Source organism: Caloenas nicobarica, chromosome 1, assembly GCF_036013445.1.
Source record: "Caloenas nicobarica isolate bCalNic1 chromosome 1, bCalNic1.hap1, whole genome shotgun sequence".
Classification (NCBI taxonomy): domain Eukaryota; kingdom Metazoa; phylum Chordata; class Aves; order Columbiformes; family Columbidae; genus Caloenas; species Caloenas nicobarica.
In genome coordinates, this window is record NC_088245.1 from 41,997,080 (window position 1) to 42,023,060 (window position 25,981).

The 25,981-nt window shown below is 48.4% G+C and overlaps 1 protein-coding gene across 4 annotated transcripts in view; it reads right to left on the reverse strand.

Moving 5' to 3' along the window:
• TCF20 (transcription factor 20) overlaps nt 1–25,676 on the reverse strand; it is a 132,715-nt gene extending 107,039 nt beyond the window's left edge. For 3 of the 4 annotated variants that reach the window (XM_065658562.1, XM_065658554.1, XM_065658524.1), the window contains exons 1-2: nt 25,513–25,676; nt 12,844–12,954 (exon numbers count right to left, since the gene is read on the reverse strand). The gene's annotated coding sequence lies outside the window, so the exon portion shown is untranslated. The remainder of the gene's footprint in view (nt 1–12,843; nt 12,955–25,512) is intronic. The other variant, XM_065658535.1, reaches the window with a different exon arrangement.
• Nucleotides 25,677–25,981: the final 305 nt, after the last annotated feature.

Below are 25,981 nucleotides of genomic sequence, written 5' to 3' on the forward strand. Positions count from 1 at the left end.
TCATCCCGTCTTTAAGTAATCTTGAAGGTTTCAATTGCAGGGCTGTAAACCACAATGCAAAAAAGCACAGACAAATAGATCAGATCAGATATGAGACTGCCCAGACAGAGTTCCACTTGCCAAGCTGACTGCAGAGCAAAAATAGAAATGAACACTGCACGTAATTATAGTATTTTACATTTCCACTGCACTTTCCATCCTGAAAGATCCCCAAGTGCACACACATGTGCATGCATGTGCATACAGAGAGGCAGGACATTGGGGAAATTCACTTGCTTGTGAAAGAGACCAAGAAATCGTGGTCCGGTAATAACAGCTTGTACTGAACCAAACCCTTCATTAACACACACACAAGCTCGTAGAAAATCATCATAATGTGAAACAAGACTAAGCCAAGCCACAGCAATCTGTAGATCATCGGCTCCAGCACTTCTGCTGCTGCTCAGCATTTCCCCTAAAACAGAAGATTAGAAACTGATCTTTTATTAGCTCTCGCCCCCTGTTTCCCAGTGAAGCCCAAGGTGCCAATTCCACTTTGCTACCGCGGGGCAAGGGCAGCTCTGCAGCTGTCGACCCCCAGCCCTCCTCTCTCCCGCGGCCGAGCGTTTCGCAGCCTGTGAGCACGTGTCCTCCAGCCCCGTGGGCTGCAACAGCCCCATTGTGCAGCCAGCAGAGCATCTGAACAGGGGAACCAAAGCCAGGGACAGTGCCCTAACCACAGTGCTCCTTTCCCTCCTGACACAAGAGCCGGTGTCAGGTTCAAAGGCTCGTTTCTCTACATGCGAGCCACCCAAGACGTTCTGAGTGAAGATGAAAAGAAAAGGGCCAGGAAAAAAGAGGGTTGGAAGATAAGGAGGAGCAAAGATGTGACACTCTGGCAGAAACCTCTGACTTTCTCAGGAGGCTGGGGGGCAGGGGAGAAAAGGGCAGGCACTAGCTCAAGCCTCAGCCCAGGATGCTGAGTCGCTCCCTTCTCCTTCCCGCGTGTCTGTAGCAAGTCAGTTTTGTCTTCCACATATTAAATATCTCATAGCAGTTTTAAACTCCCACCTGAGCACAAAGGCGTTTCTATGTTGACTTGTAGCCAAGCATATGAAGAATGGGGGTAGGGAGTCCAAGAGGAGACAGAGGCGGCAGCGGCTCTGAGGGCACTACAAAAACAAACTGATAGGGCAGGAGGAGGGAAGGAAACAGTCTGAGGTTATGAAATGATACAACAGCTGGCTAGATAGAGCTGGGATTTTTTTAATTTATTTTTTTTTAAATGACAAACAAGAATCTCACCAACAATACAACGTAATCACGTGTAGTAAGCAACTACTCGTTCAAGGAAGGGCCTCCCTGCTAGTAGCCTTAGCCCTTACACTAGCGTGAGGCTGATACCTGCTTTTGATGCCCCTCACAGAAGAATCTGTTCTCTCAGCAACATGCTGCAGCCATGTCTGATGTTCATGAACCAACCCCATGTGCCCCTCTCAGCGGAGATTTTGGGGAAGGAAGAGATTTTTTCAAGGACACTGCAGCAACACTCTCCTCTACACTTAGGGAAACAGCCGTGGGATTGTTAACATCCAGAGAGGACTCCAGGTTTTAATAAGGTCACATCTGAAAGAGCCCCACATAATAAGCTGCATGGAAGTCAATTTATCGACTCCAGTGCACAGGGCTAAGTCAAGCCTGCTGGGATTCAAAGTTGTGGTTGCAGGGCGCGTAGGTAATTCATACCTGATGCTCGAGGCCATCCCCTCTGGCTACTAATGGGAGACCAATGTGATTTCTTAAATTTCATTTAGTTTAATAGCCCAGTGCATTATTTGGGAATGCAAGGAAGAGCCTGCTTAAAACAGGATTTTTATTTTGACAATGTCACTTTAACAACAAATGGCTGGCTGCTCAGCTCCCTTGGCGGGCAGACAGCAGGTGCTCAGCTGGCTGATTTAGCAGCAGCCGCAACCACCACGAGCTGCTGGGTGCAGTTCACAGGCTGCAATTCCCAACTCCCAGAACGGGACCACCAAGTCCCAAGGAAGGGGAAGGGCTAACGGGAGCAAGAGAAGAGGCACGGGGGCAAGCTTGGGGTGAAGGATTATTAAATTAATTAACAAACCTCACTGCCACTTCACTGGGACACCCTCGCTGGACCCTGATGAGCACCCATGTCGGCTGCCTTCCCCCAGCCTTGTGTGCTCCCCGGCCTGCGTGAGGGCATTAAACGCTGTGGTCAGGAGACTCCTTTCCCCTCCCTGAAATAACATGCCCATGTTTTACCTGCACGCAACAGCAGCGAGATACCGTGTGGTCTTCGGAGACCCTCCTCAGTGGCTTCATTTTACAAAATCAAACCAGCACCTTCAGCTCTGCCTTAGTAAACAATCAGAAAGCAAGAAAATTCTGTTGCACGGCCTTGTGCCTAGAGGAAAGCGGGGCTATGGCAATACATCTCAGCAGAGGGGACAGTACAGCAAGTGGCTCGTGGCATGAGGTTGCTAGACATTACCTTAAAATAATCTTTAAAAATAGACGGGTGTATGTGACTTTATGGTTTGGGGTTTTTTTGTTTTAGTTTGGAGATTTGATTTTATTTTTAAAAACGTACCACATAAAGAACATCAAAACAAAAATTCTGGCCATTTCCTTTACCTCCCCCATCTTCCCCATGTAGCAATGGAAGTTTTTTCTAGGCTGAAAGACTATGACAACCAGCGGACCCAGAAAATTATCTCCCCCTCAACAGCGAGAAACCGAAAGCTGTGATGTTAAACCCAGCTCATGTAAATTTCTGGTTCGTCTTCACTTGCTTTTGCTACCATCTGTATTTATTCAGTTGTTTTAAGCTGAAGACAGCCAGTAGACTCAAAACTCTCTTACCTACAATTAAAGTACTAGAGCTCACAGAAACCTCATTATACCTCAGCAACAGTTCTCTAACTAAGCCCCTCAAAAATTAAAACACAGAGCACACATTACTCTCTATTGTAGCCTTAGATATTTCAGGCTTGATGACAGCACCATTTTTTAAATCCATCATGGCGGGGTAGAAGGGGGAGATAAATTGGTACAAGCCTAGTGTAAAACAAACATTCTCTTTCGGTCATCTTTAAAATTAATCTGGACAGGGCACTAGAAAGCATGCTTAAGGAGACAAACAAAAACCTTCCAATTGTTTTGTAACTATACTATCAGTGGAAGAGGCCTGAGTAAAAATAATACTACTTGACTGTATTAGCTGACTGTTATTGTTGGCTACTCAAGCAAAGTAGGGCTTCAACAACCCAGAATTTACAGGACTGGGAGCCTGGTGGGTCTCTGGCTTTGATTTTGCGCCAACTCACATTCACTCATGCTCTTGGCTAAGTCACGAAGCCGTCAGCAACTTCAGCCCAGCTGGAAAACTGGGTTAAGAAAGCAGCGGACACTCACCGAAAACTAGGGCTTGCCTGCACAGGGACACACAGGAGAGGCAAGCTGAAGTACTTCAAACAGATGGGTAAAATGGCATTAAACCCCTGTGTGGACAGATTTATACAGAACGCAAAGGTGTCCCTGATTTGCCTGCTTCACTACTAAACTGATTTTACTAAATCAGCTGAAAGTTAATTTATATCTAAATAAGGGTACGGTCAGATCAGCCAAGCAATCCAGTCAGTGAGGGCTAACAAGTTGCCGTCCTTTCAGTTAGATATCAGTAGCTCACCATATGTGCCTCCAGTCTTCCATAATGTGAAGAAACTTACAGTATCCTCAGAGAAGTCTCCCACAAACTGTTTTTGTGCTACTTAAAAATCAGAGGGGACAGTCTGGCTGGGAGTCAGCAATCTGGTACGTTGGCAGGGGCAAACTACAAAGGATGTCCCTAGAGTTGCCAGTCTAGCACCGTTCCTTGGCTCTAAAATTAAACAGACAGGCAAACATTTAATTTTCCCAAAAAAAGACAGAAATACAGCTTTGACCCTGCTGGGAGGTTGCCTCAGGAACACCCAGAGATGTTGCCACCAAGAAGGGGCACTCATCTGCAGCAGGACAGTTTCCAGCAGTGCAGTCACTTGACAGAAACAAGAAGCCAGGCAAGGACTGCTGGCAACTCTCACACACGCTACTCCAGGACTGGGCAGGGACTCAAGAGAACAACTTCCCAACCTTCTCCCAACCGTGACCCCAACCACACACAATCCCAACAGATGCTGGCATGTCTTCATGGCCTTGAGGAGAAGAGGTCACTCGCACGTTGGCTTCCTCACTTAGAGGAGGCCCCCCAAACCAGGCAGGCTCAACACTGGGTGGACAGACCTCCTGTGACTGGACACGGAGAGCTGAGCTCATCACTGAATAGAGAGGAGATAGAGCTGGCACAGTAGCTGTTCCCAGAGGAACAACAAGTTGCTGCCACCAGGGAAAACCCTGTTTTAGAGTCTACCTGATTTTCTGTCCTCCCTGCCCCAGGCTCATATCGCTCTCGACTGGGGTTTTCTAAGAATGAGAGTGCAAGGATGGAAGAGCGATGCCACTGCTCCCCTAACCCTGTGGTGGGAGCTGCTGGGGGTTGGCTCGGTCCATCTTACCTGTCCATACCATAATCGCTTCCAGCCCACCTGTCAGTGCGTCACCAGGGCCATCCTCTCCTGGCTGCTCTAATCGGCACACACCAGCATCAGGGCTCATCGCTACTTGCTCTCTCCCCCTCTCACCGGGGCTATGCAGCATTAATTCTTCGCCGGCAGCTCTCGCTCTCCTTGTGCGTGTTCCTCCTGGCAGCTCCATCGAGCTCACCTCTGCTCCGACCCACCACCTCACACCGCAGCCCCAGCTACCGGGCTCCTGACCCCCAGAACCGACCCCCAGCCCCGGCAGCACTCAGCGTGCATTTGGAACAGGAAAACAGCAAAACCCGTGCCACCCTGAGGAACTGGCTGGGACCACCAGCCTCATCCTGCCTGCAGCTTAACCAGCACATTAAGGTTGGAAGGGAAAAATGTCCAGCGACTCCCCCTCCCGCACCTCCCTCTGCAGTCCCGCCAGCTCCCTCCCCCAGCTCGCCTCCGTAGCGTAAATCCTTTTGTTTCTCATCAGAAATACAGCAATTATTTCAGAAAAATCTCTCCCCTCACCACTGGCAGAAATACCACAGTCTGAGACAGTAGCTCTCTTGATGATCGCAGACGGTGGAATATTCCAGAAAAAGAGGAAGATTTGGGGAGGGGGAGGGGAGGAGGTATCTGGGATCCAATCTTCTTTCTCTCCCTGCCAGCCCCCCTCCATCTCTAGCAGTTTTCATTTGTATCATCAGGATTTCTGTGAAATTTCCACCCAACCCTCCCTCTCTCCCATTTCAACTCCTGGCTAAGCTTAAAGGTGCACAAGAATAACACGCTGCTCCACTTTTCTCGCAGGCTGGACAAATAAGTCTTCAGCTAGCCACATGCAAGCCATTAAAAATATATTAACATACCCAGCAGGGTCTGTCACTTTTTCTTTTCTTCCCCCCCACCTCCCCTTTTCTTAAACACAGAGAAAGAAGAAATCTTGCCACAGTAACAAGAGGTTTTCATCAAGTCTCATTACCTCAAGCACAGCCGCGCACCACAGCCCCCACAGAGAACAGTCTTCGGTTCCCACTGTCATTAAAGGAAAGAAGATCTTAAACAAAAATTAAACTCATGACAGCATGAAGATGGGAGCACATGAATGGATCAGGCAGGGAAAGGTGTGTGAAAGCCAAGTGGCAGAGCAGGAGCAGAGCCACCAGACAGGGGCTCTAGAGGGATGGGGCAGGTTAAACGTGTCCCGCAGAGCAGGGTAGAGACAAGCATTTTCAAAGTTTCAAGCCAGCGTCCGGAGGTACGTTATATTTCCCAGAAACTTAGTGACACAGCAACATCCTGGAACATTAATAAGGCTTTGGGTAAAACCAGACCAGCATTTAGCAGAAAGAAGCAGCTTCTTCTAAGTCTGAGATGTTGCACAACAAGGATGATTTTGCACGCTCTGTGACACACTTCAATTTTTACTCCAGGGGTCCTCAACCCTTCCAAAGAGCATCGTGGCCCACGCTTCCCAGAGCAGCTGCACAGCACATCTTAACCTGCAGCAGCTGCTCCACACCTGACGCAGGTGGCTGCTGGTGTTACTAGCGTGGGAGGAGAATCACACGGGTGGGAGGCAGCAACTCTACATGTAAACAAGGGATTTCTGTACTAGGGGGTTGTTAGTCAAAGGGCTATCAAGTCAAAGTGCCCTTAAACTGTAGTTTCTCAAGTATTTCTTTGGGCAGATCGCTAGGTTAAGCAGCTTTCCTCTCCACCCTGGCAGCTTTAATCCAGATCAATTCCCTGATCCAGTTCAGTGTGCAGCAGCACATTCAGCGCACTGGCACAGCTGAACAAGCAGCTCGGGAGCAGCAGCAGAAGGGGCTGCTGAAGACAACGCTCGTAAAACTACACCCTCGGATTCAACAGGCATGGATGGCACTTAGCCCCAGGAGAGCAAGCCGCTGCATGCAAACCCCAGGAAAACAAAGATAAGGGAAGAGAGATACTTCATGCACAGCTAACCGGAAAGAGATGACCTGAGCCAAACAGGAGGTAAAAAAACCCAAAAAACTGATGACAGTGTGGCCATGTTTTATGCATCTCTAAATGAGGCATACGCTTTATTTCTCCCTTGGGAACAGGGGAGGCAAAAAGCTCTCCCTTGAGAAGTAGGCAGTACAGTCAGGAAAGGCTACGCAGAAGAGCCAAATGATGGTAAAGCACTGGTGAAAGTCAGACAAGGACCCCTGAGGAGCAAGGAGGAGGATGAGGACCCAGGCCCAGTGAGGAGAGGGGACTGTGCAGGGACACCACAGAAATAATTCCCTGGCAGAGCTGTGAGGAGCAGAAGGGAGCCAGGACACGAAGTGAATGACACAGAGGCAGGGATGGGGATGCAGGGAGGTCCAGCCTGGGGGCAGAGGAAAGGATCAGGGGAAACAGCAAGGAAACTGCTTCAGAACACTGGTGTCACGACCATTCTGGCTGTGAACAGGGTAGTGGGTCATTATCTGAACAGTTCATACACCCTCTGGTTCTGGAGTAATTACATCCATTCTGTAAAAAGACATCATATAATGAGGTCTATGGATATCACAGAAGCAGACAGGAGAGTAAGCAAAATGTCTGACTGTACTAGGAACAGATCGGAAAATAGCGCTGATTTCATAATGATGTGACACAAGACAAAGATATATTTGCCTCTGCAGCACCAAAACCTGCTCTACTCATCCCGCCTTGGAAAGGGAATACAAGGAACAGAGGGGGTTCAGCAAATGGCAACAAAGATAAGAGACCTGGAAGACGGAAAATGCTGATATCCAGCCCACATGTGCAAAACGACCACTATGTGCTAGGAGAACAAAAAAAAAAAAAAGTCTTCTAGTGCAACCAGATTATACTGAATACCAGGACCGTGAGGCAGCAGGTGCACACTCTTCTGCCCAGGAAACCCATCCACCTCTTACAGCCAGACACCGCAGCCCGGCAGTAGCTGCCATCAGCCATGGGAGAGCCATCCCTCAAAGGGACAGCAAGGCAGGCTCCCTCCCTGTGCCTGCCCAACAGGACACACGGCACAGAATCTTCACTGAGGAGTGTCATGGTTGGTATTTTCCACGGCCTTGCAGACAAGCAGCTTGGTTGGGTTGCACTTCCTAGGTGCTTCAACATATATAGCCCAAATTCTGTCATGTAAAAGAAATCCAGAACGCTGCTTTAAACTGCAGGAATATACTGGAGTCTTACCTGCACTCCCAAGTTTGACAGCAACGTAATTATGTCAGTGGATAGCTGTGCTGTAACATGTTCCTTTGAGCTGGCTCTACCCAAGGTAGAGTTGCACACGAACGCTCCTTCAGCTTGTATCCACTCACTGGATTCTTGGAAACCTACTCCAGGTGACCAGCCCATCTCAGATGACAACTCAGGCCCTTGATGTGGGCTGCCAGCTCCACACTTCTGCAGCGGCCTCCAAGAATGGCACTAAGGACAAGGTCCAGCTGCCTGCAGCTGAAACAGGCCTGCAGAAACACCAGAGGAGAAGGCAGGCTGCAGGCAGCACATGCGAGGAAGGCACCTGTGCTGATGCAGGCTCAGGTCATCCCAGGGACAGGAGCTTGACACCCATGATTAAAGCATAGTCAAGAAATGTTTCCTGACAGTGAAGTCTATTAGGCTGTGGAACGGACTCCCACGGGAAGCATGGGAAGCCTCATCCCGCTCTCTCTGTAAGGACTGACAGGGCAGGCAGGAGAGAATTGAGCCCAGGACTGACGCGATGGCCTGATGGGGCCAGTCGCACAAGATGTGCCTTTCAGGAGTAAAACCAACTTAAAAAATTCACTCCACCCCTCTTTGCAACATCCCCCCCCAGTTCTGCCAACACTGCTGCTTGCAAAGCAGCACTATGGACTAGATCATTGTAGCCTGGGTCATTTCACTTATTTGGAGGGATGGGGCTTTTGACCCACATCAGGTCACTGGTGTATTTTACACCATGGTCCTACCAATGGTTACATCAGCACAACCGATGGGATAACAGTGGTGGTACAGGTCAGGAATGTGAGAGGGGAGGAAATAGGAATTTCTTAGGCTGTACTATAGGTGTCTTTATACTAACTGGTGTGTACGAATTCCTGCAAATGAAGACAGTGGAAGATGGAACTAGGGTGCAGGGTGTTACCTAACCCATGATTTAGTATGGTCAGACTTGTGTAATTGGACGTGACCTAACATATATGGAAATCATCTTAATCTACAGCAGCGAATATCCCTGTTAATAATATATATGGTACCAAGTAAGCTTCTGACACGCTGGGCTGGCACTAACTTAGTGGTTTATGTCTGAAACACTGTCCCTGTTTTGACTTTATTTAATGTTTAATTGCCTCCCTTAAATGTTTCCTTTTTATATTTTTTGAATGGGGAAAAAGACCAGCTTGGTTTTGAACTGTGCAGATTGACAGGAATGTGTATTTTGCCCCATTTAAAGCTAGCAGATGCCCACCTCCTTTTTTTTTTTTTTTTTTTTTTGGTTTGGGGGAGAATGGGGGTGTTAAGAACATCACAAAGTTCAAAATTAATGTCTCAACTTGTAACACACTTCCCTCTCTCCCACAACACTGGTTGCAGAAGCTACCCACAGCTGACACTACTCATGAAGCTCCATATGGTTCTGCTTCCCTTCATTTTTCCTCAGCTTGACAAACTTTGGCACTGCTCACGTTTTCCTGGTCCTTAGGAAATGGGAGAGATTCCAACAATTCCAGCTTCTCCTTCCTTTGCTTTTACAAATCTCCCACGGTGCCATCTACAAAAACCCTACTGTTATGGCAAAGCACAAAGGCAAATTTACCTGAACGTCACTGATGCTGTAGAATTTTTCACACTGCGCTCGGTATTGTTAACGATTACTTACATTGCATTAGAGCTGAAGGACCTCAGTAGCATCAGGGTCCCTTATACTCGCAACATGCACATACAGCAACAAACGTCTGTGTCTGACTAACAGGCTAGTAAAGTTATTTCATTTAAGGTAGAAAGACTTCAAAATGGAGTGTCATTTTAAAGCGCCCATGAGTCGACAACAGTTTGTACCATTATCACAAACCACTCAAAGAACGCTCACAGTACACCCGGGAAGTAAACGTGTACACAGCGAGTACCCTGTACACACCATAACTCAGCAAGTGCTTTTTGCAGCTCCCTTCTACACTCAATCATGAAGGATATAGATCATTACAGCCTCCAGCTATAGAGCTTTAGCTCACAGAGTAGCAGCTCACACTTTTAGCTCTGGAGATCCCCAGTTCAATCTGCTGCATGTCAGCCAAGAGGGCAGCTGTCATATAATTACAGCCACAACTTTGCATGTGAAAAAGTAGGGAGAAGGAACAGAGATCTTATTATAGAATTCTGGTTGCAACCTGCTGAACAGTTCCCTATTTAAAGTAACTTCTTGTAAAGAAGAGGGAGAAGGGAAAAAAAATAAATAAGGAAAGAGTGTCTTCCAACTCAGCTTCCCAGTTCTCTCCGTTTTGCAGAAGAAATCAGTGCTGCTTTGCAAAAAGTCTTTTGTTACAAATGCATATGTATATTAGACAAAGCACACGAGTGCAGAGCCAGGAGTAAGGCTCTAGCCCCTCATCAGTCCAAAAAAAAAAAAAAGAAAAAAAGAAAACCTCATTGCTGCAACCAAGACATCTGAAGTCCAACAGGGCATCTTAGTTTCTTTCTGAACTGTAACCATTCACCGGCAGCCAAGCCATTTGGCTATGCAATTTAAGTATTAAAATTTAAGTTCAAAAAAATCTTAACTCAGTTACATCTTGTCTTCTTGAAACTGTACATACAAGTTCTCAGGGAAACTTAACAGTCCAGGAGAAGAATATGTTTGAACTACAAAGGTACAAACCATGGCAAAAAATTTCATCTCAAATGAAAAAATCTTTTAACGAGTGCAACACAAAACAATCAGACCAAGTTTCTCCTTATCCGTTAATCTTTCTGCAGATCCTTCTGCACACACACAGCAATTTTTGAGCCAAACATTTTTCCAGGCCAAGAAGTTCAAAAACAGAATTTGAAGCAATGTAATCCAGTTTTAAAGAAACATAAGTTTTCTCCCAACAATTATTCTAGAAATCTGTCTTTCCTCAGTAAAACTATTTCGGACTTAAGATACTGATTAAATTCTTCGCAGAACATTGTTCTCTCCTTGACGGTCCCATCCATCCATCCATGACCCAGCAACACAAATGCCATGGGTCCTCCATTGCCTGGGGTGAACCAACCACTTCAGACCACCAGCAACAGTGGAGTGAGCTCTCCAGCTTCTTGCAGACTTACTTGCTTGCTAAATACCACTCAAAGAAGACTGATCTAACTCAAACCATTCGGTACCTGCCTGCAAGAACACAGACTCGCTGAAACACGTCGACTAGTTCGTGCACACTACACCAGCGGCACTTCAAAACTCCCTGAAACGCGGTTCCAACAGGATTTGAAGAAGTACCTAGCAGACAGCCAAGCTGGAAGGTGTTCAGATGATTACTAACACCAAGCGCGAACCTGCAACAGTTAACTCCAGAATTCAGCACCAGCACAGGCACACTTACACCTTGTATTTAAACCAGCCGAATTCTCTGGTGGCATCCTCTTATCAGCCTTGTTTTGGACGGCTTGTTTTGGTTTGTCTCAGAGAGTCTTCTGCTCCTCACCTCAAGCAAGATCTGCTCAAGAAACACACAAACTACCTGACCATCTCCCTCCTTTTAGAAGCGGGTAAGGGAAAGAATCAAGGCCATGAAGCCCAGATTTGAAGAAAGCTACGCACAGCTGCAGCAGCACAGAAACATTTGGGGCTGATTATGCACACACAGCAAAACCCTGGCTGGGCTTATCCCACAGAAGAGACCCATAAAAGCTTCACCTCTCTCTCACCTACTGCAACCAGGCAAAGCTCACGAACATCTGAACCACACTTGTTGCAGACGCCCAACGAAAGCAGTACAACCCTGTGCAGAGATGACTGAAATGAGACACTGTTATGCTATTTTCTGGTATTATTTCTGTAAATTTAGCACTGCTAAAAGGTTCCAGATAGACATTCTCTGGAGAATGAAATCCTTTGCCTACTCTGAGAAGATGTGCAGAGAGAACTGCAGCAAAATATATACGTGTTTTTCTCATCTCTTCCAGCCTGCCGAGGCTGAAATGACTGACAAAGGTCCAAAATGAGGGGCACATATAAATTATTAATATTGCACTAGTAGTCTCACTGTTGCTGTGTCAGTCTAAAGACTTAACAGAGGCAGGCTCTGCAGGGAAATACTTTATTTCAAAATCATTCATTCAGGAAACTTACGTACTGAGGAGAAAAGAATCATTCTGCAGCATGCTCTGTCAAACCCCTCAGCTTTAAGAGCCTTCGCTTCTAAAGCAAAACCAATTTTAACAAGAACAGGAAACCAACGCGAAGCATAAGGAGCTTCGGATTTCAAGCGAGCAACACTGGAACGGCATTACTTCCGGACACGAACCCTAACACACATCTCCTCACGCCTGACCTGGAAAGTCCACCCCATTTCTGAGAGCCAGATAAGTGTTTTGTCTCTGCAGCCTCTCTGCTGAAGCAGCCAAGTGGCATACCAGCGCCAGGATAATGGGCAGCCGCGCACTAGCAAGTGGAAGGGAGCCAAAAAGCCACTTCAGTTCGCCGCTCGGGCCGCAACCTGGGCTTTAAGCCCGCACAAGGCTCCCGATTCACATTCTTCCTGACCTTTTATTTCATTCCAGGTCTCACGCTACACCTGCTGCCACAGCGGCCAAGTACCCGTGAGCAGCACACAGAGAGATGTGGCTTCCTACTGATCTACTCGCCTCCTCTCGCCTGTTGCAAGGGGAACAGTTTACGCAGGGGTATTAGTCTGTTTCACATTATTTCTAGAACTGGGACAACTGACCTGAACCTTGACATTTCTGAAACAAGTTAAATTATTTTCATCTTTCTTGGTAATCAGAGTAGATTTACTTTTCATTTAAAACACCAAATTTCCCTCCCAAAATATTCAAAGTAGTTACTGAAATGTTTTCTTTATCAAAGCCCTGCAAAGCCTCAAGATTATTAATAACATTTTGAATATAAAGAGGCACAACATTGCTCCATACAAATAAAAAAAAAGAAAGCAGTCAGATTTTCACACAACAACATAATTAATTTTGAAAACTAGTACTTTCTATTAAAAATTCTTGCATTAAAAAAAACATTTCCAATAACTTTAAACACTGATGGGGGCAAAGAAAAAACAGACCCTACCCCCAGCTGGATGGCATTCCTCTCCTTGGATGCAATGTGGTAGCATTTGATTGACGCATCTGATCCATTCCAAAACTCCAGGCGATGTTTTAACCATCAATGGGCAGAATCCTATTAATTTTCAGGAAAAAAAAAATAGAAAAACAGAGTAGAATATGGAGGCAGGACACAGAACAGCTGGCATTTGTCTGGCAGATCCAGCTGATTTAGCTAGATCCATAATAATCAACAGATTAAGACCAAAGTTGACAGCAGAAACTCACTTCTACCAGCATCAGCCCCTTCCTTCCCTCCACCCTTCTTCTGCCATCTCAGACCAACCCAGTCTCCCAACACAACCTGGAACATTAGTTCCATACCAAAGGAAATCAAATAAGAACAGGGAAAGGAGAGGGAAGAGATTAAACAGAGGTAGCATGAAGAGCCCATTGGCATGCAACCAAGAGTCCACACAGGCCCTTGCTACAGCAGAAAACAGGAGATGAGGGATGTACAAGGAGATGGTAGGAGAGCAGATGCAAGAAGGTGAAGGTTCAAGTGGTCCCTGAGCTCAGGGGGTAAGAAACGGCAGCAGGCAGAGCACAGAAGTGAGCCCCAGCATGCACAATGAGCTCAGCCTTCAGAAGCAGCAACACACCAGACGACCCACTAGCTTGGTGTCTGCTGCATTTGCATTATCGATGGGCATGGTGTGAGAAATACAGTATGAACCTTCCACATTAAACCAGGCTTCCCAGTCCACCCATAAATTCATTTTGCTACCAGTCAAACCCAGATCGACCAATATCAACTACTTTTTCCCTGAAATAAGCCTCCACTTACAGTCTTCCACCGAACAGCTGCCACTGGTTCATTTCAGCGCCAATGAGCACTGCAAGCTCTCAAGACCCAAGGTAAGAGGCGGCACAACCCCAAGAGGAATCGACCCATTCCAGCGGCAGCCAGAAGGCCAGCGTTGTCAGCCTGACCCTTCCAGATGGCCAGCTGATGTGTCAGACCAGCCTACGTTCAAGTTAACTGACCTGGAGCTGGACACCTTCCCACCGGAGGTGAATGCCTGGCCAAACAGTCAGCAGGACAGCTGGGAAACACTCCTGGTCGAGGTGGACAGCTGCCCACTTGGGAACACGAGCTGCACAAAGGTCTCCAGGCACATCAGTCATTCGCCTGCTTGTTCCTCACAACTGTTGTGTGTTCCCAAGCCTTGGAACGATTAACAGCAGAGAAGAGCTGGATGGGCAGAAGTAGGGAATACAAGAACAAGCTGACGTCCTGCAAAGGGAAGGGAGCAGCAGCAGGCTGGAAGATGGGATCTTACAGGAGGAAAAATGGTTGCTATAGTGCGGAGGGGAGCTGGGAGAAACAGGAGGGGGCTGTTGGCAGAAAGCAGGCAGAGGAAGGCATGCCACCACAGAGAGCTGGAAGGGTGCATAGCCCAGGTCTGACAAATCAGGTATCACCGCCAGACTCTTACACCAGCCCCTAAAACCTCTACAGCTGACCAGGGGGGCTCCAGGCTCAGCAACGACCAGGATCTGACACGAGCGTGCCCGTGCAGCAGCTTCAGGTGGTCGTTTCAGGCATCTCAGATCCGAACTATTAAGCACCCTGAAGATAAGGACACAGACCTCGAATTCAACGTGATACAATCATACGGAGCTCGCACAACAAGAAGGACAGGCTCCCGGCCCTGACAAGGACCGCACAGCTGCAGGTTGCACCTCCACCAGGCTCCCCAGAGCAAGCGGTTACACATCAGGCAGATTGCCCTTGTAACCAGCCCCCTGGCCCATCAGGAGCGCCTGGACCCTGCTCCATCCACAGTGAAAGCACAAACCTCCACCGCACACTCTAAATAATTAAACTCCTGGGGAGCAGCAGCAGACTCATAAAACTCTTACATAGACCAAGCCAGCCATTAATGGGGGTCAAAGATGAACGCTCTATTTTTTTTTAAGTGTGCTTTGATGCATGGGGAGAGTGGTGAGAGGAGATCTTCATTACCCTCCCTGGTAACTGATGAATTTTTCCCTTCCTGGCTATCAACACCTCCTACTTTCACCCGAACTCCATACTGCTGGCAATCATCCGGACAGTCAGAGACAATTAGAAGGTGTGTTTGGACGACATGTGTGCTAACTGGTCACCTGTAGGCAGGGAAGCTAAGCCAGACTGAGCAAAGCCAGGCTCTACCAGAGGCTCAGCCGACGCTTATGACAAGGTTTGGGTTTCACACAGATGCCACTGGGTGGAATCCCAGGGCCAGAATGACGCTGAAAGTCATGCAAACCACAACCTCACACACCGTCTCCCTTACAGTAAGGCACAGAGCAGAGCATAAGCCAGTAAAATCTGTCGGGATTATTAGCTTGGGCTTGGAGCCAGCGCTGGGAGCTGCCACAGGGCAGGGAGGCTGCCTGCAGCCCAGCAGGTCACTGGGAAGGAAGTGGAAATCCCTTGATGGAGAGGGAGCAGGCAGGGAAGGCAAGACACAGTTGAAAAAAGGTCACAGAAACACTAGTCTGATCCACCCCTTCTGGCCTTAAAATACACACACACAGACACACACACGTGAGCTTCTTACTACTCTGCTTTGTTCAGACATTTTGAGGAGAGCTCTGCTCTTCCCACTCCCTTTGCATTTCCCCAATCCACAACAGTTCTGGGAATCGGTTCTTTAGGGTTTCCATCAATGAAAACCTCGGGTGGAGAGAAAGGAAAGCAGTTTTTTTCAGGGAAGGAGTAACCACAGACACAGAAAACTGTCCCAGCAGCACGCAGAGACGTTGGATGCTCTATTGGCAGTGCCAGTTCCAGCCTGCACCAGCCAAGCCTCTGCCAGCCCGTCTGCTCCCTGTGCAGGAGGGGGCAACAAACTGGAACTGGCTCCAGGATCTCTGCTACTGCACTGAGAAAGTGGCTGGTGCAGAAAAGCCAGCTTTTATTTATTAAGTAGCCCAGATAGATGCCTCTTTTTTCAGGTCACTAGGAACCTTCTCCTGTCAAACCCCAATACTTGTGCTTTCGGAGGGAAGTTAAGAGCTTTGCACGCAACACCAGCACTCACCTTTCCCAGCATGGCAAAAGCAGCAGCTGTTACTTCCATTATTCTTGGAAATAAGGGGGAAAATAGCTAGGACTCTCAAGCCTTGGCACCTCTTCCGTCCTGCCGTTTGCCTACCAGAGCTACGGTTACTATTCAGGGCAGCAGTGCTCAACAGGGCACGCATTCCAGGGGACTGAGCCATCCCTCGTGGCCGGGCTCAAAATGGCAGACAGCGATGAATAGGATAATTAGAAAGTACAACAGAAACCGCAATGTAAAAACAAGCGGCTTCTATTACAAGAAACAGTTCCATGGCATGGTTAGATCCATCACCCCATATGCTGGGTCGTGGTGGTGCCCCAGGAGCCTGCTGCTATTATCTGTTTGCAATCACATTTCAGCCCGTCTTTCTGCTTAAAGCACGAAAAGCAGAGCTAATCAGATTCGCGCTCTCTTTCTGCTTAATGTCTCCAGTTCCCAAGCATGCTCTGTACTGCTTCAATTGATGTTCAGCTAACACTAGCCAGGAGCACGCAGTGCAAAAAAAGGGAAAAAAAATGAACTACCTATTAACTTTAGTCCTTCTTTCCACCTATTATGTCTAAAATTCCTTCTACACTTGAGCTTTACAAACGAAAGTCAGGAAATTCCCATTTCCCTCTCTACACCACACCCGGTTCATGTATGAGTTCCATTCTCCAAACTGCTCCTCCAGTGGTATCTGGGCAATTAGTTATAGCACAGATCTATGAGGCTTGCCTCTTACTCTCTGGGACAGCTTTTCTAAATATTTCCTGGCTAGGAACATCCACAGGATATATTCTGCTGGCACCATAATAACTCCTCTTTTTAAATCTATCCAAAGTGACCAGCACATGCTCTACTCCCTGCTCTCACCCCAGCACTATTTAATTATTGCAATCCTACACAGGAACTCTAAGGTGCCATCAGCATTTCCAGCCTGAGGACAAACAGGGCCCTGGAACAGCTGCTTCTTTCACTGCATCCCTTCACACTCCACAGGGCAGCTGGAACATCGCTATAGTCAGCTATGAACCCTGGATCTTCACTAGAACGACCAACACGGCAGCATAGAATCCCACAGACTGGGCAGATTGCATGAAAATTCAGCAAAGCGATCCAGGAAGAGATGGGCTTATGGGAATACCCATCATCATGAGCCAGGTTAAGCAGCACAGGAGGAGAGTCACCCATTACAAGCACAATTGAAGATTTGCCAGAAGAACAACAACAACAACAAAAATCAGCAAGTATTTACAGGAAATGAGAAGGAGATGTAGGCGGAAGACAAAAGTGCCAGGATACATATCTCTATCCAGAAGGAATAAAAAAAAAGGGAGACTGCAGAGATGAAACCCCAGACAGCCCCCACATCTGTACACATCCCCCTGCTAATACCCACTACATCAATCAGAACAGCAGCTCCAGAGAAGACCCTGATTATCCAGCTCCTTCACTAATATCTTCCCCAGAGGCTGCACACATGTGCAAAGGGATGGAAGAAAAACATACTTCTCAATGACATTACTTACAGCATTTTCTATATTGCCCCCTCTTTTATAAATGTGTCTTTTTTCAAAAAATATTGCAGCTGGCTTATAAATGTGTCTGATTTAAAAAAAAAAAAAAAAAAACAACACACCACACACATCCTTGAAAACAAAGACACTTTGTGCCCAGCATATCTAGTGGCACCATTATTTAATACCAACACACTGGTTCTTTCCTTTATTCACTCCATCCTTGGAACACAAATCCACTGTAACAGCCACCCAGTGTATAATCTTACCATGCAAAGCAACACAACCCTACAATAATCTTTCTCTTGCCATAATGTCTCCACATACCAACAAGAAGAATTTAGGCTTAAATGCTTTTTAAAAAATCCCAACCAATTGCAGTACAGCATGAAACAAATCTCTAACAACTCTCAAGCTGGAACAAATTCTCTCATCCCTCCCTACTACTTTCCTTATTTGAAAATGGCTGCACAAACATTTCTAATTTGTGCACCACGCTGATTGCAACCTGCCGCTCTCATCCCGTACGGCCACTTGGTCGGTCCACACATGCATGGGCTCACTCCATCCTCCTGCCTCTGGCACACGGCTCTTCACTGACATCATCTTCACCTTCATGCTGTATAAAATTCACCAGACAGACACTGTATCTGCTCATTTAGCCATAAAGCAATCACCGCAGGCCAACAGACGCCTCCATCCAGTCTCCCAAACGCACACTGTGACCTGCACCATGCCCCTGCTAAGTAGACACTGGGGCACGCGTCTCGTTAGGTGACACATCCCTCCTTCCCTGCACTCAGCAGAGGCTAATGCAGATACGCTGATCCATCAGTGGCAGAAACACTGTTCACGCCGCTCAGCAGAAGCAAAGTTCGCTTTGGTCAGTCCCCATGGAGCCTGAGCTTCAGCACACCCCTGGCTCCATCGCACCCCCAGAGCAGAACAGCACCGTTCTGCACCACCGCAGCCGTGTCCCACAAGGCCTTCCATGTTTCTGCTGGTGCCTGAAAATTAGTCAGTCACGTTTCAGAGATGGAGAGATGGTGTGGTGCCCGACCTGAGGCCTGGCTCACTATGGGCACACAGAAAATTCTCCTGATATTTCCCTGCCCTTGCCATTTATCCCAGGCCACAGGGACCACCTGGTCCCACCAACTCCAAGGCCTCAGTCCAAATAGCCGCCATTGCCACATTTGAGGAAGCTTTTTCAGGAGCTCAGCCTCCAGCTATCTCCTCAGGCAGTCCCCTTTTGCCCTCTCCTAAGGGAGGGTTATTGTTACTATTTTTTGAGCCCTGTAATACCCTTAGGCTCTGCCTCTGAGCAGACACCCTTATAGCATTGGGCTGTTAGCAATGGGCTCTCGGGAACTACGGTACATCTCTCACTGCAAAAGCAGTGAAAAGAAAAAAAAAAAAAAAAAAAAAAAATCAACCTTTTCTTTTTTTTCCCCTTTTGAAAATACTGTTTGGGAATGGCGTCAACATCTGGAGGCACACAAGTATATCCCGGGGAAAGAATGAGAGGAGAGGAGCAGAGGGGAAGGGAGGGACCTGAAAATGAAGGCTGAGGGCGAGGTTTCACATTACAGCTGAACCAGGCTAATAGTTCACTGCTGCCAAAAAAAGGGGGGCCCCATTTCCACCTTTCTTTCATTCCCTACCTTTCAGTGCTGGCAAAACAAATCTCACCCCTCCCACATGGCAGCTCTGGTACGAGCCTGAACCTGGTGAGCAGATTCAGCTCTCTGTCCCAGGAGAAAACTATTCACTTTTTTGTATTTTGGGGCAAATCCGCTTTCCGAAAGCTGAACAAGCTGGATCCGTGTAGCACCAGAGCGGGCACAAGGCAGGGAATACCGCAAGGCATGGCCACCCCTCTTAGAAGGAGCAATTGGTTAGATTGGTTCAACCACAGCAAGAAAACCCATCCTTACCCAGGGGAACCTGCAGTTTCACCCAACAATTAACTACACCAGTCAGCGAAAAAGAAGGGGCCTAGCTGAAAAGCCTGCAAGAGAGGTGTTTGCTAATAATCTTGAAACACGGAGTTTTACCTGTTATTAGGCTCTATGAACCAATAGCATTTCTGAACTGTATGATGAATGCAGCCATGTACGTAAAGGCTGACACTAAAATTAAGCAGACCCAAACCAGAGATAAAGACAAGAAGTACTGCAGGACCTCCAATAATAATTGTGCCTATTTCTAATTTAGACTCTCTTAGTATCAAACAAGATGGCTGCCTTCATCACTATGCTCAGAAATGTCTGTTTTCATTACAAATTTAACAATTAGTTTCAGGGTATCTTGATAAAGCATTTTTCTTTCGCCATCAGCTTCTACATCATCAGATGAACAAAAATACTGCAGTTCTTTTCGACAAAAAAAAAAAAAAGCCCATATTACTCCACTGTCTTTATTCCTCTCCACCTCCTCTGCTCAATTACTAAAAGCAATTTACAGACAATAAATGTAACTTCACAGCTGCCTGTATGAAGTATTCCCTTCATTTTATAGATGAGGTTAGAGGCTATACAGAAATTAATATCAGTGAGGTCTACTTCAAAGCTGGATAAGCAAGAGGAACAGATGAACTCTTAAAGAATACAGATCATGCCTATGCTCTAGTAAAACCAGTAATAAAGAATTAAGGATACTACCAGTTGGATATAAATTCCTTGAATGTATCTGCTCAAATACAGTAAAAAACAAAAGCTTGCTTTGAGGTTTTGTTTGGGTTTATTCTATTTTTATTAGGAACAACACCGTGAGATTTCAGATTTACAGCTCAGCATCCCATAGACCAAACATGCTCGCTTTACTAGTAAACCCACACTTAACTGCTAACCTCACGGACTCAGAGGTGCCTGGCTCTTCCCAGCTGGTACATGATCACCAGGAATCTGCAGCTAGAAACCCTGTACATAATTTAAATCAATGAAGCTAAGTAAGTCAGGAGAGAGTCCAACGTTTTCTGCCACAGCCTCGCTGGCTTTGGCTTGGCTAGGAGGAGCAAAAACCTACATATGTTGTTAAAATTGCCAGCAGTGACTTTGAAAAAGCAGTGGGAGTAGCAACATTAAGGGGGGGGGGGGGGGGGGAAGAAGAAAAAAAGAAAAGTGCAGTTTTGTACAGGCACTCTTCTGAGGATAACTGCTCCTTAAGGCTCAATAAAAATGCGCGGCCAACTTTTCTTCTTCCACACATTAGTAGAGTTCAGAAATGGCACCTGAGTCTAGTTACATAACTCAGCAGACCCAGCTTCTCCCAGGAAAAAAATACCACCAGCACACAGGCACTCCAAAGGCTCAGTCATCTGAGCAGTCCCTTCAAGGGAAAATAATCCTATTAAGAATTGGGGTGTTGCTAATGAAGACAAAAAGAAGTGTTCATTTTGGCACTCCTTCATTACGCTGGTTCCACTCTGTCCATTTACTACCAAACCTAACACCTGTAGGTCAGTAAATTCGCTGCGCTCCTCCATCCATCCCCAAGATCCTTTGCTGGCACCATCCCCTCTTCAGCCAACAACCACCTGTCACTGCCCATACGTTCCCTTATCCCTGACTAACACAAACCAGTATTTGTACAACCACAGCGCTTGGAAAACTAATTTAGGATTAAGGCCTTCATTTCTAGCCTGCATACAAATACCAGGCATGCTTAAACCAACAGGGTGTTGTGGGCTTCTGCACCGCGACGAGCTTAAAACCAAAAGCCGTATCATGCACGCATCAACAAACACACAGGCTTCAAGATGGACCAAAAAACCAAACACAATACAAAGGATTTGGACTTGTAAAATCTCTCACACAGAGAGAGCTGATAAACAGAATAACATTTCTAGCAGAACTGTCATTTTCTGCATTTCCACTGCAGCAAGTACAGGTGTTTGTGCCACTGGTACTTGTGCCCTTTTCACCCAAGCCTGCAATGGCATCACAACCTTCCACTAGCTCTAAATATGTCTCAGCAGATGTAGTCACTGCACCAAGTGCCTGCTCCAGCAAGTGGGTGTCCATGCCTGGAGCACACAACCCACATTCCCCTTTCCAGGCAAGATTTGGGGTGTTCATGCCAAACCATCAAGCCCTGAAACCTCCCAACGGCTGCACAACAACAGCAGGAAGAGAGAGGTAACCTAATGGGCTTGAATAGGTAGTCCTGTGGTTTAAACTGGCACCTCAATGTTGTCAGCAATGCTACAGGAGTCCAGCACTCAACTCTGACCAAACCCCCAGTCCAGCAACCTCCATCTGCTCCACCTGAGGACAGGCCACAGCTCTCCTCCCTCTCCTGAACTCTTCCAAATGGGAAGGACTCGGAAAGAAACCAGTGGATCAGGCTGAGAATTTTCTGTTTGAGGCTGGCGGATCTGTTGTGGAGACTGATCCACTGATATTTTTCTAATATAAGGAACATATAAGATGCCTAGAATTTGATAGCTGCTTTTTAATTAAATTGGAATAAGTAAATCACAGCCTGTTGCCATGGAGAATGAACAGACACAGCCTCTTGACTCCAGGGCAGGATCAAGCAGGAGAGGCAGGCAAGGCTGTGAAATTAAAAACACCTATTTTAAAGCAAATGGTCTTGATAATTAGCAAAAAACGTGGCATAGGGAAATAACATAACCATATGGCAGGAAGTGGTTTTCAAGGTGAACTACAAAGCTGTTTTAAATAAATGAATAAACTGCTGGAGCTGCTGGGTCACTTGCAGAATCATACATGCAGGATTAAATATGATTCAAAAAATATACCAAAAAACCCAGCAATTAGCTCTTCTTTCAGTTTCCTGCCTATGGCCTGCATGTCTCTCAGTTCTTATTTTTAAGGACTCGTTTCAAGTGATTAACATTTGCACCTATTTGCAGTTACCAGAGAGCCTTCAAACGCACACATTTTCAAAAGCCTTGCGGTTCACCCTGAAGCAAGAACCAAGTTTATGGGATATAAAACCTTTTATCTCTTACTCAGTGTCATTACACAATCCTGGCCAGGTGATCAGACACTAATAATCATTCCCGAATCCGTGCATCCCTGTCACGACTCCATGACTTTGGAGGGAATTTGTCTCCTGCACACCGATCCTGTGGTACACTTCTCGAGAAGCACAGCTCAGAGAGAGCCAAAAAGCAACACTGGTCTGTCAGGAGGAGACAGCACGGCCTTCGGCACAAGCTTGGCTGATGGACAAGAGCCTGGCACGCTCCCTTCCCAGTTCATCCAGAGCACAAGCCATCAAAATATTCCACCCCTTCCTGCTTCCAACCTCACCTGCTCCCAGCTCACCCCCATCAGCAAAGGCTGCCCAGAGAGATGAGGCTGGAGAGTTTATGTTGCTCCTACACCACCTCTGCAGAGAGGGTGTTGTACGGCAGTTGTCCTGACCCTTTTAAGACACTTGTGCTCTGCTCGGATCTACAAGAGCCACAGCAAGGAAACTCCCTCATCACCTTTTCAAGCTCAGCCGGGGCAAAGCTGAGCTAGACTTGTCTTATGATTTCCAGTGAGCATGTGGCCAAAGTGCATCAAATTCATCACAGCTTAAAAATACTTGACATAAATTGTACCTGATGACTCAGTTTCAAAAATGTGGTGTACATTTTTTTGGAGGGAAGGGACAGATGAACTAACTTTCACTTCAAACCTCCCGTCCGCTCTAGGGGAAAAGCCAACCTTTTCTCCTATTTTGTGAAGATACAAGTTGTCAGCCACAGTCATTAGTCTTCCACTGGAGCTAATGACCCACACAAAACAAACTGTCAGGGTCCCAGTCCAGGCCCTCATGACACAGCCAGTTAAATGAAAAATCAGTCATATTTTCAGCACTAATCAACAGAATGTGAGCTGGCTATTAACAAGTTCTCTTGTATTCCCCACCAAAACCAAGAAACACTCCGTAAAGGGAGAGAAGTCAAGACAGAAATCTTAGAGAAAAAAGGGGCTGGGGAAAAATGAGCAATTAAAATCAGTACTGCCTCCTTTCACAGTTTTGTCCCGTATTTTGGAACATCTGCTGCTTTAACTGAAGTCAAACTACCTAAAATCCATGGCTTTCATTAAAATAAACTCCAGGTACAAGTCTGCATAAAGATATGCATAAACTTGCAAATCTGGTTCACCCTGAAGGACACCAACGAGGACCCCAATGCCACTCCCTAAATACGGTGGGGTGGGGGTGGCACGAGCGGGCTAGTTCTTAGTCTTTGAACAGTTGAGGCTGCAGCAATATTTGCCCAACCTCTTTGCTCACGCACCCCTTTTCTTACCAAAGCCTGCGGCAAGAGGACCTGCAAAACATCTCGGGATACATTAGCTGAGCTGGAAGGTGCTGCGCACCCTCAGCTTCCCCCTCCTTAATGCCTTCCCTGGCATGCAATCCGCTTCCTGCTGCTTGAACCACAGTCCTGCCCCATCACCTGAACACACATGACTTTATGTGGGCTGTTTCTGCCCTTACAGGCACTGGGCAGCCAGAGGGCAGTGGGTGGCTTGTTCCTCCCCACTTTGTAGCGCTACTTATTTTTAATGTTGACTTAAAGAGAAAAGATTGGACATGATTACTGAGGCCGGCCTAGCACCTTCCTCTGAAAGGGAGCTGTGGTTTCTGCTCTGTCCCCACAAGCCAAGATAACCGCGCAGGGGAAGACTCCTTCCCAGGGACACTCCCAGCTGGACAGACCCAGGGTTAACGGGTGCCTGCGTTAAGACTCAAGTCAGGTAGCCACTTGGCGTTTCAAGGAAGATGCTAGCCGTGCCCAGAAGTAGATTATTTTCGTATCACAGCAGAGAGGGTTGCTGGCCAAAAATAAAATGAAATAATAAAATTAAAAAACCACTCCTCACATAAAACTGCTCCCTTCAGTGGCATCGCACTGTGCTGTACACACAAAGACGGGATAACGCTCGGTCATAGGGCCAAGCTCCCCTGCTCCCATCACCTGTGCTCTCCTCTTGCTCGCTCTTCCCTGACCTCCAGCCTGCCCCCGGGCCAGCCTAGCTGCCTGCCTGCCCCTCCTGCCCCCCAGCCCACCGCCCCAGCACTCCCTTCTCCTACCTTCAAACTTCTCCTGACCTCCACCCCCCTGGCATCCTTCCCTGCGCCATTCTCAGCACCCACACGCAGCAAAACCGGGGCAGAGAGCTTCCCAGACCACAAGAGGCTGCAGACGCCGGCCCTGCTGGGGTGTTTTTCACCAGGTGGCTCCCACCGGGAGTTTCCAGCCGTGAACCTCAGTGGCTGCGAGGCCGCCGGTTCCAGGGGCGTGTGACACACGTGCTGTCCCCGACACTGTCAACAACTTCCAGTAACGGTCCCGGTGGGCAAGTCCAGGGTGGGCAAGGGGCTGCCAGCACCGCCAGCAGTAATCCAGCTGGGGAAGGGCAGCTCATAAACTGGATGGCGCTTTGACAAAAATAAAGACCACCTTAATATTCTTCTTAACAGCCAGAAAGGTCACGACGTGTTGGTTCCTACGGGTGGGGGGGAGATGGGTGGAGGGGAGGAAGCGGGGGGAGGCAACGCACAAAACCGCACGGCCTTAACTGTTGGTTCACCACAAAAATAAAATAACGTGAAGGTCTCGGAGATTAACGACGGCTGCACAGGGGGCAGGACGGACACCCAGGCGAGGGGGGAGCCGCAGCCTGCGGGAAGCACCGGCGCTTCCCCGCCGCCGGCAGGCCCGGCTGCCGGAGCGGAGCCCCCGGGCCCCGCCTGCCCTCCGCGGGAGGAGGAACGCCGGCTCTGCCGCCCGCGGCGCCCCGTCCCCGGGGGGCGCGGGCAGAGCTCGGGTTACGGCCCGCTTAAAAACAAACCAACCCCCCGGCAAACACCGCACACGCCGAGGCGGGGGGGCGGGGGGAGGCGGGGAGGGGAACAAACCGCCAAGAGATTAAAAAGTCACCTCAGAACAAACAAGGGGGAAGAGGAGACGGGGGGCGCGAGTGTGTCCCCCGCACGCCGCGGGGACGGGCCGCCCCGGCAGGTGACACCCCCGCCCCGCGCGGAGGGGGGGGCGCCCCCGCGCGCCAGGTGAGCGGGCGGGCAACCGCCGTAACGGCCGCCGCTTACCTGCGAGGGCCGGCCCTCAGCGTCCCATGGCAGCCCCGTCCCGCCTCGTCCCGCGGCGGGCAGAGGGGCTCCCGGTTCTTTGTTGCGCGGAGGGGAGCGGGTACGGATCCTGTCAGCTCATGTGACGCGGCAGAGCTCGGTATCCGGGGCTTCTCCTTGGTTTTTCCTCCCCTCTCCCCCCACCCTCGCCCCTGCCCGCCCTCCGCCGGCGCTCAGGGCAGGCCCCGCAGCCGGGCGCGGGTCTCAGGCCCGACTGGCTGCTGGCAGAGCGGCGGCGGCGGGGGAGGAGGAGGAGCCGGCGGCGGGGCGGGCTCCCGCGGCAGGGCCGGGCGCGGAGGAGGGCTCTGGCATCTCACAGCGCTGCCTGGAGGGGGAGGCGGCGGGGGAGGGCGCTGCCCCGGGCCCCCGCGCCCCGTCGTGTGCTCCCACCGGCTCCCGCTCTCGCCCCCGTTTCCTGAGAGGAGGCGGC